General features: G+C 41.7%; 2 long non-coding RNA genes across 9 annotated transcripts in view; one reads left to right on the plus strand and one right to left on the minus strand.

The window, feature by feature from the left end:
* Nucleotides 1-12668, plus strand: part of LOC146768168 (uncharacterized) — a 117720-nt gene that overhangs the window by 2475 nt on the left and 102577 nt on the right. For 4 of the 8 annotated variants that reach the window (XR_014953237.1, XR_014953238.1, XR_014953239.1 and 1 more), the window contains exon 2: nt 4530-4618. The exons of the other annotated variants lie outside the window; for them this stretch is intronic. This is a non-coding gene — a long non-coding RNA (uncharacterized LOC146768168). The remainder of the gene's footprint in view (nt 1-4529; nt 4619-12668) is intronic. 8 annotated transcript variants of the gene reach the window in all.
* Nucleotides 1901-12635, minus strand: LOC146768169 (uncharacterized). Its single transcript, XR_014953247.1, has 2 exons — nt 12511-12635; nt 1901-2584 (listed from the first exon to the last, which is right to left on the minus strand). It is a non-coding gene; the product is annotated as an uncharacterized LOC146768169 (long non-coding RNA).

Below are 12668 nucleotides of genomic sequence, written 5' to 3' on the forward strand. Positions count from 1 at the left end.
GTGAAAGCCTGGTCAGGACCATACCCCTTCAAAAGGGATGAGAGTGCATCTGGCAACTTTGCCCACGAGAGTTTATGCTGTCATTTGCTCCGTGTAGAAAGCACACTGGGAAGCAGGCTGACAACTCTCCCTGTGCCCTGGTACAAATTTCTGCTCAGCAGCAGCAAACGGGCAGAATGAATATATAAAGTGTATGAGAGCGGGACCCAGTTCTCCTCTTCTTTCACCTTTTTTCCTTCCTATCACCGCGGCAGCTCATACAACCAAGGACGTGGAAAAGCTGACAAGCATCTCCCGTCATTCGTCCTTCCTACCTGGGCCCGGCGTGGGTGGGCGCGGCTGCGCTCTGCCGGCGGGGCTGGGGCTGGGGCGGCTCAGCGGGGCCGGGCCGGGCTGTGCGGCCGGCGGCCACCGGAGGGCACGATTCCCCGCCGGCCCCCGGAGGGCACGATTCCCCCCCGGACACCGGAGGGCACGATTCCCCGCCGGCCCCCGGAGGGCACGATTCCCCTCCGGACACCGGAGGGCACGATTCCCCGCCGGCCCCCGGAGGGCACGATTCCCCGCCGGCCCCCGGAGGGCACGATTCCACTCCGGACACCGGAGGGCACGATTCCCCCCCGGACACCGGAGGGCACGATTCCACTCCGGCCCCCGGAGGGCACGATTCCCCGCCGGCCCCCGGAGGGCACGATTCCCCTACGCACATCGGAGGGCACGATTCCCCGCCGGCCCCCGGAGGGCACGATTCCCCTCCGGACACCGGAGGGCACGATTCCCCTCCGGACACCGGAGGGCACGATTCCCCGCCGGCCCCGCCGCCCTCCGGGCGGGTCGCTGCCGCCTCGGAGCCCCGTCAGGCTGGGTCACCCGAGTTTCGGGTGAGGCATTGCCCTCCTGCTCCCGGCCCTGTTCGCTCGTGTTTCAGCGAGCCCCGAGGGTTTTTTCTCTCGGAGGTGGCCCCACGCGGCCGCAGCGCCGCTGCCCACCCGCGGGGCGGCTGTGCTGGGTGCTGGGGAGAGATCCGGCGCACGGATCCCCCGCGGACAGACGGACACTTCCCACGGATGGGCTTCCAGCTGCCGGCGCTTTGACACTCGCTTCGTTCAGAAGCTCTGGAAAACAGAGAATAACCCGGAGTTCCTCTAACGAGTCCGTTTCATTGTCAAATTTGCTACAATGATTTTTATTTCATTTTTAAGGTCGTTGTCATGTGGCCGTTCATGTAAAAGTCCTAGCAGCTCGCTGCCACGAAAGGGTGCGACAGCGTTGTTCCCAGTGCTCCCAGTGTTCCCAGTGCTCCCAGTGTCCCCAGTGCGCTGCCGCTCCCGTCGCCTCTGGGCCGGCGGCAGGGAGCGCTGCGCCCCCCGCGCTCCGGCGTCTCCTGCATCCATCCTCTCCTCCCAGCTCTCGATTCCATGCAAGGCCGAAAAATACCTATTGGTAAACCAGCAGTCCCACGTAGAAGACAGGTCTCCAAATAAATTAATATCTGAGATTATTTTCAACACGTGTTTTTATATAAAATCTTTTATTCAGATCCAGATATAATTCGTGGCTGTGGATGGGGCTGTTTAAGCATATCCTAAGTACCTCTGTGAAAGCCTGAGTAGTATCCTCTCCTCTCATGTATCCTAGATAAGACCAGTCCTTTACATCACAAGAGATCAACATATTTAATGCTGTGGTGGAGTTCTGCCCCTAATTATGGCTCTGGGTCTTGTTTATGCCGTTTCACATCTATATCTGAAAAGACCACTTAGTAAAACAATCTTATCTATACCCCAGGGGATAACAGTTATTTTTGTTAGTAATGGAGCTTATTGGCTATTTCAGCTCCTTTGATTTTTTTTCTTTTCCATCTCTTCCATCTTTCCTGAACTATATAAATATATATATATTTGTATTCTTCCTGCTCCCAACACATTACTCAAATCTATATATATTCAATTTCTCAATACACTTGGCCCAAGGAAACTGCATTAAACTTCAGTCCCTTTTAGCCACAAATTCTGCTTTTTTCTTCCAAGGTGGGGGAGAATGCACCTCCAGCACTGATGATTGATAAGGCAGTCCATAAAACCTCCTTCTTACAGGTGGACTCAAATACCCCACAGCTCAAGCAATTAGTATCAGAGCGATAGAGCCAGAATTTCAGCGTGAAAATGGGCTTTTACCCTGTTAGCCATTTCTGCAACCTTGGGGAAATTCCCCCCAACCCTGTGCTTCCTACTACATGTGGTGTCCTTTAGGATTTCAGGTGCTCTTGGAATCTCACAGATGAAAATGAAAAAGAGGTCATGTGAGAAGTAACCATAATTCATAATTCATAAATGAACATAGCAGTTCAATAGACAGGATAATAAGCTGTTTTTTACACCTGAAGCAGACAGCAAATTCTGGTGTGAGGGAAAGAGCATGGAAGGTCATCCCAACATTCACATATGATTTCCTGGGCAAAGGACATGGGTTTTTTTCATTGGCAGGCTGATTGGATGCCAGGTCTCCAAGTTGGAACCCATCCATCTTCTCTTCCAGGCCATAGACCACTTGGGCTGAATGTAGCAATGCAGAGGAGGTGAGCCTGGAGGGGAAAGGTTCACAGAAATGAACATCCATCTCACTTCACAATTACATTACTTCCAAGGACACTACTTAGAGCTAGAAAAACTTTTGAGGGAGCAGAGGTTTATTTCCATCTCTTCCAGGCTGTATTTTCTCTCAGAAAAAGCAGTCAGCATACACCAAATTTTACATATTCCTTTCTACATGGGGAGATGATAATTGTTTTGTGTTATGGGCTATCAACTATGATGCCTAGAGATCTGCTATCCATCATTACTTCTCATTTTACAGCCCAAATCTGTTTTTCCTTCCTCCAGAATATGGGATGATGATTAGATTACCTTGCTCACAAGGGACTGATCTGTCCATTGGTGCAGATCCTGGCTTTATTTTCTGACCAAAGATCATATAGTAGGCCAACAATGAAGTGGATCTAGAGCACAAATCTCAGGTACTAAATTCCAAAGGCAGTTTTCCAGAGAGGTAGTTTATTGATATGTTAAAGTAAATTGGCACACATTCACTGTGTATCTGTGTACATACTTGACTATTTATGAACTCTGACCTCCAAACAAACATCTGTACTTGTATTTATGCAAAATACTGTACTGCTTCTGCCTTGAAAAGTATCTATATCAAACATTCTCATGCCAAAATCTACTATCTGACCTTGCAGCACTAAAAATAGTTCATGTCAGAAGCAAAGAAATATTTGTTTCTCCTTTTAGAACATTTGTGCTTACATTCATTAAGGAGTCGGTCCAAAATCCTTTGATGTCAAGGAGACTGTTTCAGTGGCTTTTGGATCAAGTCTTAAAAAGGGTCAATTAAACTTTAAATAAAATAAAAATTATCCTGCCTCCAGCCTAAAAGAATAAGAGATATGTAAGAAAGGCTGCCTTTGGAGAAAAGCATCAGTCATTGTTCTCTAATATTTAGCTGAACTTGTGGACTTTTTCATTATTAATACAATAATCCTTTCCAGTAAGATTGTAATTAATTTTTAGTCTTCAAAACATCCACATTTTGCTGCATAGTAGAAATGTTATTGCTGACCTAGTAAGTGCAAGGATGCTTTGAGCTCAGTAGGGCAGATAAGGACTGGACCCTAAGCAGTAAAATATGGCCCGGCTTTTCAAAGTCAGAGCAGAGATCTAATTCCAAAATACTTTTCTGACTCTAAAATATGTTCAGGTTTATGTCTCACTTAATTTCATTTGAGCAACTTATAATATTTTCTAATGTCTGATTTGATGTTAGGCGCTTTGTTTTTCACACTTTAGAAAAGGACTAATGCAGCACTTGGCAACAGCAGATGATGTAATTATCTTGAAGGTAGAGGATGTTCAGTGGAATACAGCAAGAGCTTTAATTCAAAACAGTGAACTTTATAGTTCAGTTTGCAATCCTTTTCTCTACAAGAATGCATAGTGTTTAGAGCATCCATTTTAATAAAAAAGAAACAAGTACTAAAACAAGCTACAGCCTCACAGAACTTACTGCACTGCTTGCTTGTAATCACTGTATCAGAGATTTAAGTAATTGGAATGACATATGTCTGCAGGAATTTTTGCTGAATCTGGGTTATTTGACAGTATAATGTTCATCATTCCGTCCAAAGAGATAGAAGTTTGATCAATTATATTTCAGTGGCTTACAGCCATATGCTATCTACAGTGACATGTATGATCTATTTTTGTTATCCCCAAATGGCCTTCAACCTAGCAGTTATCTGCCAACATGTTAAAGTTTTGGTCAGTGAAAATCCTTTAGTGTCTTGGAAAGATTCATGATGTTGTCTTTTGGCCAAAGTCCATTATGGGTAACTACAACTTTATCTACATTCAACGTATGTAATTGAGTGGCTGTGGTATGGCACACTGTCATTTGGCTTCATTTCAATCAACTGAGATAACTCTCTGCATTTTCTTTCCTATAACACTGTGTCATGTTGCTGCAAAAAGTGAAACAGCTGCCACATTCTCCTTCTTGAGGATGCATCCCAAAATGGGCTGTTTCTTCTGAGAGGACAACATAGCCTCCAATTTGGCAGGTAAAATTTTGCAACACCTAATCCTTCCATCTGTGGTTTCATGTTGTCAGTTCATTGCAGGAACTAATAGTCTGGTCTAGATGTCAAACTATCTGATTTGTTAGTGTAGCTGGCAGGTTAACTGTCTTAGTCCTACCATTTCCTCACAGAATTCACTGTGGGTAGAAAATTTCATCCAAAAAATAAGAAAAATAACCATCTTTAAAGATTAGAGGCACTGTTGGGAAATTAAGTTCTTAAAGCTAAATCAGATGTACGATAGGAAGCACTTCATAATTGTGCACATTAAGGGTAAAGGGCCAACCCAAAAGCATATAGACAGGAGGAAAAAAGGCAATACAGTCACTCATCTATTACTGCGAGAAACAGCCCTTCAAATTCCCACAGATCTAATGTGTATCAGAAACAATTTACACTGCTATAAAGAGGTAGAAGATGCTTTTTCATTCCTTGTGGTTATGGGAATGGGAGGCATTACATTCCTTTGTACATATCCCTCCCAAACTTCATTGAGGAAAAAAGGATTTCTGCTGCTCCTTAACTCATAGAAGTTAGCAAAATATTATATGACAAAAAGTTGCCATTGAACTTTGCTCAAGAGCATTTGAAAATGGCATGTGAAATCCATGCTGGAATAGGCACTATTCAAGGGCATCAAATTCTAAGCGAATGGATTAACAGCTCCCCAGTAACAGCTGTGGCACCACATTTTATGCAGATAAGCACCAGCCCATTTGCAATACAGACACAGGAGAGCAATGCCATGCAGGCGGTAGTAGCATTATACATTGAGTAGAAAGAAACCACAGCAAATAGGGATTTTTGTTTTCCCTAGGCTTTCACTAAGAAGCCTCCATGGTGTCACTTGCATTTCCGCCATGCTACTGCAAGGTGATCATTGCCAACTTCTGTGTAGACTTTCTTTCATTTGAAAACCTGTCTCTGGATGTTTTCAGCAAAAGAAAATATTTTGTGCATAAAATCTTCTCTTTCATCTCTGAGGTAGCCCTTCATCTTTGGGGTGATATTTGATGTTTATGTGTTATGGAGGTGATTCAGAAGCCCTAACAATAATTATTTAATGATCCATAGCTTCATAAGAACTGTGTTCTGTAAGATGAAGCAGGATTGAAGTGAATATCATTAGAACTTTTTCTTTGTGGTGTCCTTCTCAGGTATTTATCGTTTCTTTCCAGCCTGAAGGCAAAAATCACTAGTCTTATACACAAAAATGCTCTCCAGTCAAATATTTGGCTCATGCACTGGATCCTTGAAATAATTTGGCCAATGGTACACTAAAGATTCATGTTTCTACTACTCACAAAAACAATATGAGAAACTTATCTGGTTTTGTTTTGTTTGTTTGTTTGGGCATTGTTTGGTTTGGTTCAGTTTATGTATTTCAGGAGATATGCCTGCACATTTAAAATGTTTAAAATATGTTGAATGATGTGTGTTCTCATTATAGCTTTATTTATAGAAATAAACTTATTTCTCTCCATGCTATTTGCATCATAGAACTTCCTCAGCATAATGGGTTCAGTCCATAGGATGGCAGTTGTGATCTGAGAGTGATGCTGAAATATTTTTTTCCTGGAAGTCTGAAACATATAACAGTGAGAACTGACTTTTGCTGTTTTCAGCCCAAGTACAGCTGACAGAATAAAGCAATAAATAGATGGATGTTTCCAAATTTAACACCTTGGGGCTGGTAAAGGTGTTTGCATCCTTTGGACTTGAAGTCCATCTTACTAAGGACTGGTTTAGTAGTTTGAGCATAGTTATCAGTACTTCAGACAAAGTTCCATTTGCTCATGATTAAAATTTGGGTTCTGTACGTCAAGGAGGCAGCACCTGATGAGGGCTTAACTATCAGTTTAATCATATTTGGCAACATTCAAGATATCTGCAAAGAAAATTTAAGCAGAGTCAGATGTAATATGAAATGAATTCCACACGCCTTCATGTAAGGTAGAGAAAGATCTGAGATAGCCCTTCATTTTACAGTCTCTCAATCATATTTTCCTTTTTTTTCCTCCATTGCTATTATTCATCATCCTACAACTTCTTTTGCATCTGGTAGTTTGCAGAGTTATGAGAATCAATGACGTTGCAGAGTTACTGCAGTATTCTAGCATATAATTAAATCATTATAAAAATAGATTAAAACATTTTTAATGCATATTCACTTAATACTCTTTATATTTGGTATTGTATATGATAATATTAAAACAAAAAAGTTAACTACTTAAGATTGTAGTACTCACAAATGTGAGTACTCATAAACGTCCCCAGATGATATTGCTGAGACCTAAATATCTGATTCAGCTCAAAGTTATTCAAAAATAATTTAAAAATTACTCCTGTACGCTGAAAATTTTCTGGCAACTCAATGACTTAGTTATGTACATTATTCTGAAAGACTTCATAGGAGCTTCAATGCCCAAGACGAGGCCCAAGAGCACCTTGAAACATCTGAAACACTTCAGCGCTTGGATAATTGCATACTTTTGGGACCAACCCACATTTCTCCTTGGAAAATATTTCCCCTGCATGGCTGCAGACAACAGATGGATCATATGATGTCTGCATTTGGAAAGATGGCATAATTCTGGCAGACTGTCAGTTGAGTGAAAGAGGCTGATTTCAGATCCTCATTAAGAAAATATACAACCACACGGAGTGGACTGAATGGCAGAAATTGATCGCTGGCGCCAGCTTTAATAGAAAATATAGCACACTTGCAACATGAAATCTGCTGAGTTGTGGCTGGATCTAGCTTTATCAGGTTTTACATTCTTTTCCCAAATAAATGTGTTCTAAAGGAGACATTCTTTGTAGCATAAGGGCCTTCTGTTTGCCAGGAGGGAGGGGAGCAGAGCAGCGCGGCGTTAAAAGGCAAATTCAAAGAGCTACCAGGTCTAGGGCTGGAGGAGGGTGCCAAGGCTTTGTTGAGTCTTCCCTTACACTTGCAAAAGTTTCTGTTGAATGAAACTTTTCTTTATATTTCTAGTCTCTTGGTATATTTTTTAGGGTGCAGATGGCACTTTACCCAGAAACACTCCTTTGAAGAGTGATGCCTTCAGAAGCTACCTAGAGCAGTGTTAAAGGAATAAAGTAGGTATTTATTAAAAAGGCCTTCAAAGGATACACCTTGTGCAGTACAAGAGCCCAGCTACAGCCAGGAGAGATGACTTGTCCCCTTCCTACTGCAGGGCTCTGGGAACAAGGCCCAGTGCCTTCTTTACACACATTTCCATATGGAAGCAGCCCTGGCAAGCCCCTTAGAGCTTGAGTAGGAAACCCAGGGCACTGTAAAGTGTAATATAGTTTCCCAGCAACACTGGATATGAGAAATAATTTCACTGTAATCACTACTCACAGCTGAAAAGGATTGGTGGAGCTGCACACCTCCATTTCACCATCAAACACCAAAATATTGGCTATGTCACAACTTTTGTTTCAGCAGTGACAGCAGGATCTTCATATGACACCTCATCTTGGCCACACAAAATAATGAAAAATAATAAATAATTGGTTGCTTTGAAAGTCTTTGTTAAACTATCTTTTAGTGAGATCAGAGACAATATCTATCCCACATAAACCTGAAAAGTTCAAGCAGTAATAGTGGTTGCTGTGGTATGTTTTTTCCTATATTCTTTGTTCTATACATACCACTCTTCCCTCTGATAACTGTTAAGTTTCAAAAGTTGGAATCATTAACTAGGTTAAAGACTGCATAGTAAATAAACAATGCTAGAAATAAAAAGAAATATCAACATCTGAATCAACTTCTCTCAGTGCATGTGTTTATGTTGAAGACTCTCCATACACAGATTTCCTCTTTGCTGTGTGGAAAAATCATAAAATATATTACTTGTCCTTGATCCCCTGTAAGGCTTGGAGCAAGACAAGATGGAACTGGAACTCATAGGGACAATTTTTATCTTTCATCTGCTTTCAGAACTAAGGAGAGACAGTTAAATCAACAGGATACTCTTTGTCTTTCTGAAATTATGACAGAGGTATGACAAAAACATAAACAGTCCTAGAAGCTCAGAGTGCCTGATTATTTGTTTGAAATAAAGTCATGTGTGACAGTAGTGATGCCTGTCCTTCTGCAGTGCAATAGCTTTGTGTGGGAGCCATTCAAAACCCCTCAGCATGGCAGGACATGGTCTGTGTCACCATTGTGACCCTGAAGCTTTAGAGAGCAGCAAAAGCCACACTAAGATAATATACACACAACAATTTGGTAAGTATATATTAATGTGGAAAACTGTGCTACAAAAGTAAAGATAACAGAATTACTGCCCTATTTCGACTTCTTCAAAGAAATAGGCATTTCATGTATGTAAGGACCACTGAACTGGAGTGAAGCTGGTGATCAGCAGAGTAGTAGCTGTGAATAATTAAAAGGCTTAAACTTCATTGCCAGCCAGACAAAAGGTAATCACTGAAACTAGGATGGAGAATGAGAAAGGCAAAATTTGGATTGAGCACAATTTAAAAAATAATTTCTGACCTGTACTTCTTAAAAAGCTAAAATTCTAGGCAATTACAATTGAATATTTTTTTTTCTGTCAATTAATTTATTCTGGATATATTGCAGTGAAAAATGTTCATCTCACTATCTGAAACAAGCTTTTTTTTTTTTTTTGCAGCAAAGTTGCTGAGCAAATAATCTGAACTGGTTATATTTAGCAAGTCTTTAGAAAGAGCACCAATTTACTGTATTACAAAAAGAACATAACCAGCACACCTATTATTCCTTGTAACTATTCTCTTCTATTTCTAGGAAAAGCTTGGCTGTCATTGTTGTAGATTAGTAGTATTCAAGCCTAGTAAACCATCAAATTCCTGTGAAAACAGGGACTCAGCCTGCACAAGTCACATTTTAAGCTTCAGTATTTTAGGTATTTTTAATTAAAAAAAAACAAAAAAAACCACACAAAAAATCAGAAGTCGAAGTAAATTGAAAGGACCAGTAGGGTAATATAGAAATTCTTTTTGAGAAGACTCACCAATCTGAAAAAGAAATCAAGACCACTTTTCCATTACTTTTGCTTAGTACCTCTACAATTCAAAAACTATTTTATTTTAAAGTTTGTAAAAGAAAAAAAAATTTGTTGGACTAAAACTTCACTTAACAAGTTTCATCTTAGAGGGAATTTTTATAGCTGAGTTATAAACCCTCCACACTTTAGTGTTTATAATGAAATGCTGACAAATGTGATAATAAACACCAATCATAGGGCCGTAGTAGCTGATCAGAGAGTGGATTCAAAAGTTTGCAGTGCTATCATAATATTTTGTTCTGTTTCCAGCACTAGTTTGCTTAAATATCCTTTCAGGCTCAGCAGCTGTAAAACAAGATCAATCTAACTAGGGATTGCAAAATCGTTTGATTATTTATCCTTCTCTTTGAAAGTTACAAAATGTCTCTCAAATATGATTTCATTTAGTCTTATTTTTTTTGGTTTACATGTCTGAATACTAATTGTAACATGATAGCTTCAAGGGAACTCGAATTTCTACCAAAAGTCGTTCTTGAGTGGCCAGAGAGAACATAAAAAAACCAGCCCCAGACCAGGGTCTAAAACTGGGCTATAATCGAACAGTTCTAAGGCTTTAAAAAGCTCCTTATTATCTTTTCCCAGAAGTAATTGACAGTGTCAGTTTTTGTTCTTAATGCGGTGATAATGGCACTGCGCTTTGGGGAGATGAGGAGCTGGATTTAGCCTTGGTGGCAGCAGGAATTCTGAGCCAGGGGAAGACCTTTCGCTGCAGGGGGTGAAATCCAAGCCTTGCTGAAGGTAGCAGCACTTCTGCACCCTGTTAGGGTTGGGGCTTCGCTGTCTTCCCAAGCCTGACAGGCTGTTGTACTGTACTGACTCCACAGACTAGAGTGCAGCTAACTTGGACTGAGACAAGGATTAGGGGAGAAAGGACCCCACAGTTTTGTTATTTCAGCGAGATGGGATTGTGCTCCAGCAAGAAGCTTGTCTGCAATGTTCCCATAATTGGTTTATATTCTTATCAGACTAAACTTCCAGGATTTCAACGCATCCAGAGGGGCTGAGGGATGGGTCAGTATGGCATTTTGCTGTTTCACTGAGCTCTTCATGGGTGTAAGGACATGCTTTATTTTCAACACTGTCTCCTTGGAAAAAATTACATTTAGACTGCTTTTTTAGTAAATCTTCATCAGTTTTAGAAAAGCATCAAACAAACAAACAAACAATTCATCAGGTTTTAAAGTCATATAAATCAATGTGTGGCTCAGGGGCAGCGCAAAACACATCTTGGTATTTATTCTGTGCTGTTTACATATTGTGTTCATTGGCTTATACCACAACTGCACTTTTAATTTCTAATGTTTTTAGTATCAGCGACTCATATAAGAATGTTACTACTGTTGGTATTGCTGCAGAATTTCCAGTGACCCATTAGAAATCAGGATTTATAATGCAAGGTCCATTTGTATTTTAAAATAAAATGTAACATATCCTTTCTGTTTTTCTCTAGTCTCTAACACAAGTATGAAAAAAAATGGTTCTTGAACAAATTCCAGTATTTTGTTATTAAACCAAGAAGAGAAAACCAATAATTTTTGAATTATCTGTTACAGACATGTTTACATTATGAATCTCCTAACTTAATACTCTATGTGCTACAGAGTTCTATTTTTATCCAATGATATGAGCAAGAAAAATTATGAAAAGTTATATAATCATACTGTGAGAGATCATAGAGAAACAGTGGTAAGAATTGAATATTAAATTGCATATTTCATTGTCCTAAAAGAATTTTTCTTCATCATTTTGCCTGAGATGATGGTAACTAAAATGAGATTGGGTAGTGTGAACTATTGTTGATTTTGGAACATTGTTCATACGTAGTTCCTTCTCTTGTTTTATTTTTAGGAAAAAAAAAAAAAAGAAAGAAAACAAACCCCAAAACAACACAAAACCATCTGAGGAGGTGAAACCCCCAGTTCCTAGAAAGGATCCAGCTGCGCTAACTATCCAACTGCCTCTTGGAAAAAAAAGCATTTTGACAAATGGAGAGCAGATGCAATATGTGGAGTCAGAGAGGTCAACAAAAACAAGTAGAAAAAGAAACCAGGGAAACAAGTGAAAAGAGAGAGAATATTAGAGTATTAATACAGGATATTAGATCTCTCATGATAATATTAAAGTGAACAGAACGAGAAAAAGAAGAATCACCACAGAGCTGACAAAACACAAGAGGAGAAATAAGAGACATAGGTATACTAGCCTGAATCCATGGTAAATATTGATTTTACTAATATCACGGTAATTTTATTTAAGGGAGATAAAAGCTGTCCTATGAAGCCACGCAGAAACACGTTCCTGAATGGGCAGTTTAATGCGGGCGGAGTGGGCTCTGAGCAGGCTGGCTGCTGCCCGGCCGCTGCGGCCGCGGGGACAAATCCAGGTGCTTCCCAGCAGCAGCAAAGGAAGGTGCCAGCAGCAGAGAGAACTGGGGAGGGGAGCTGGAAGGGAGGGCAGGGACACAGCAAGATGGGTCGGAGGGGCTTCTAGGGGAGACCCTGGGCCCCACTCCCAGCCCAGTCACGGCCACCTCCCTTCGCTGCCGCTCTCCCGGCGGCTCGTCCCTTTTCAGAGATGCCTGCGAAGGCAGCCGCAGGTAACGCTAGAGAGAGATCTCCGGGGTGCACCCTATCCCCATCCCCGGCTTGTGCTTCCCCCTTTCCTCCCGCTCCGGCTTTTCAGAATGTATTTCATTATTTTTACTCCTTGCAAAGATGAAACGTGGCGTGCATGTGTGCGTTTGTAAGGAAATGTGCCGTGAGAGAGAAGACGTCTCCCCTTGACGTCCCCAAAAATCAAAGCCCACAAACTCACAAGTTTTCTCTCCCAGGAGGGCTCAGACGGCTCGCCAGGCTGGCCCCGCCGGTGCCGGGAAGGCTGCGGGGCATCCCGGACAGCCGCACCTCGCCCCGCCGGGCCGGGCCGGGCCGGGCCGGGCCGGGCCGGGCCGGGCCGGGCCAGCTCCCGCCCGG

This window comes from Lonchura striata, chromosome 2 (genome assembly GCF_050655825.1).
Source record: "Lonchura striata isolate lonStrDom1 chromosome 2, ASM5065582v1, whole genome shotgun sequence".
In the NCBI taxonomy this organism is placed as follows: domain Eukaryota; kingdom Metazoa; phylum Chordata; class Aves; order Passeriformes; family Estrildidae; genus Lonchura; species Lonchura striata.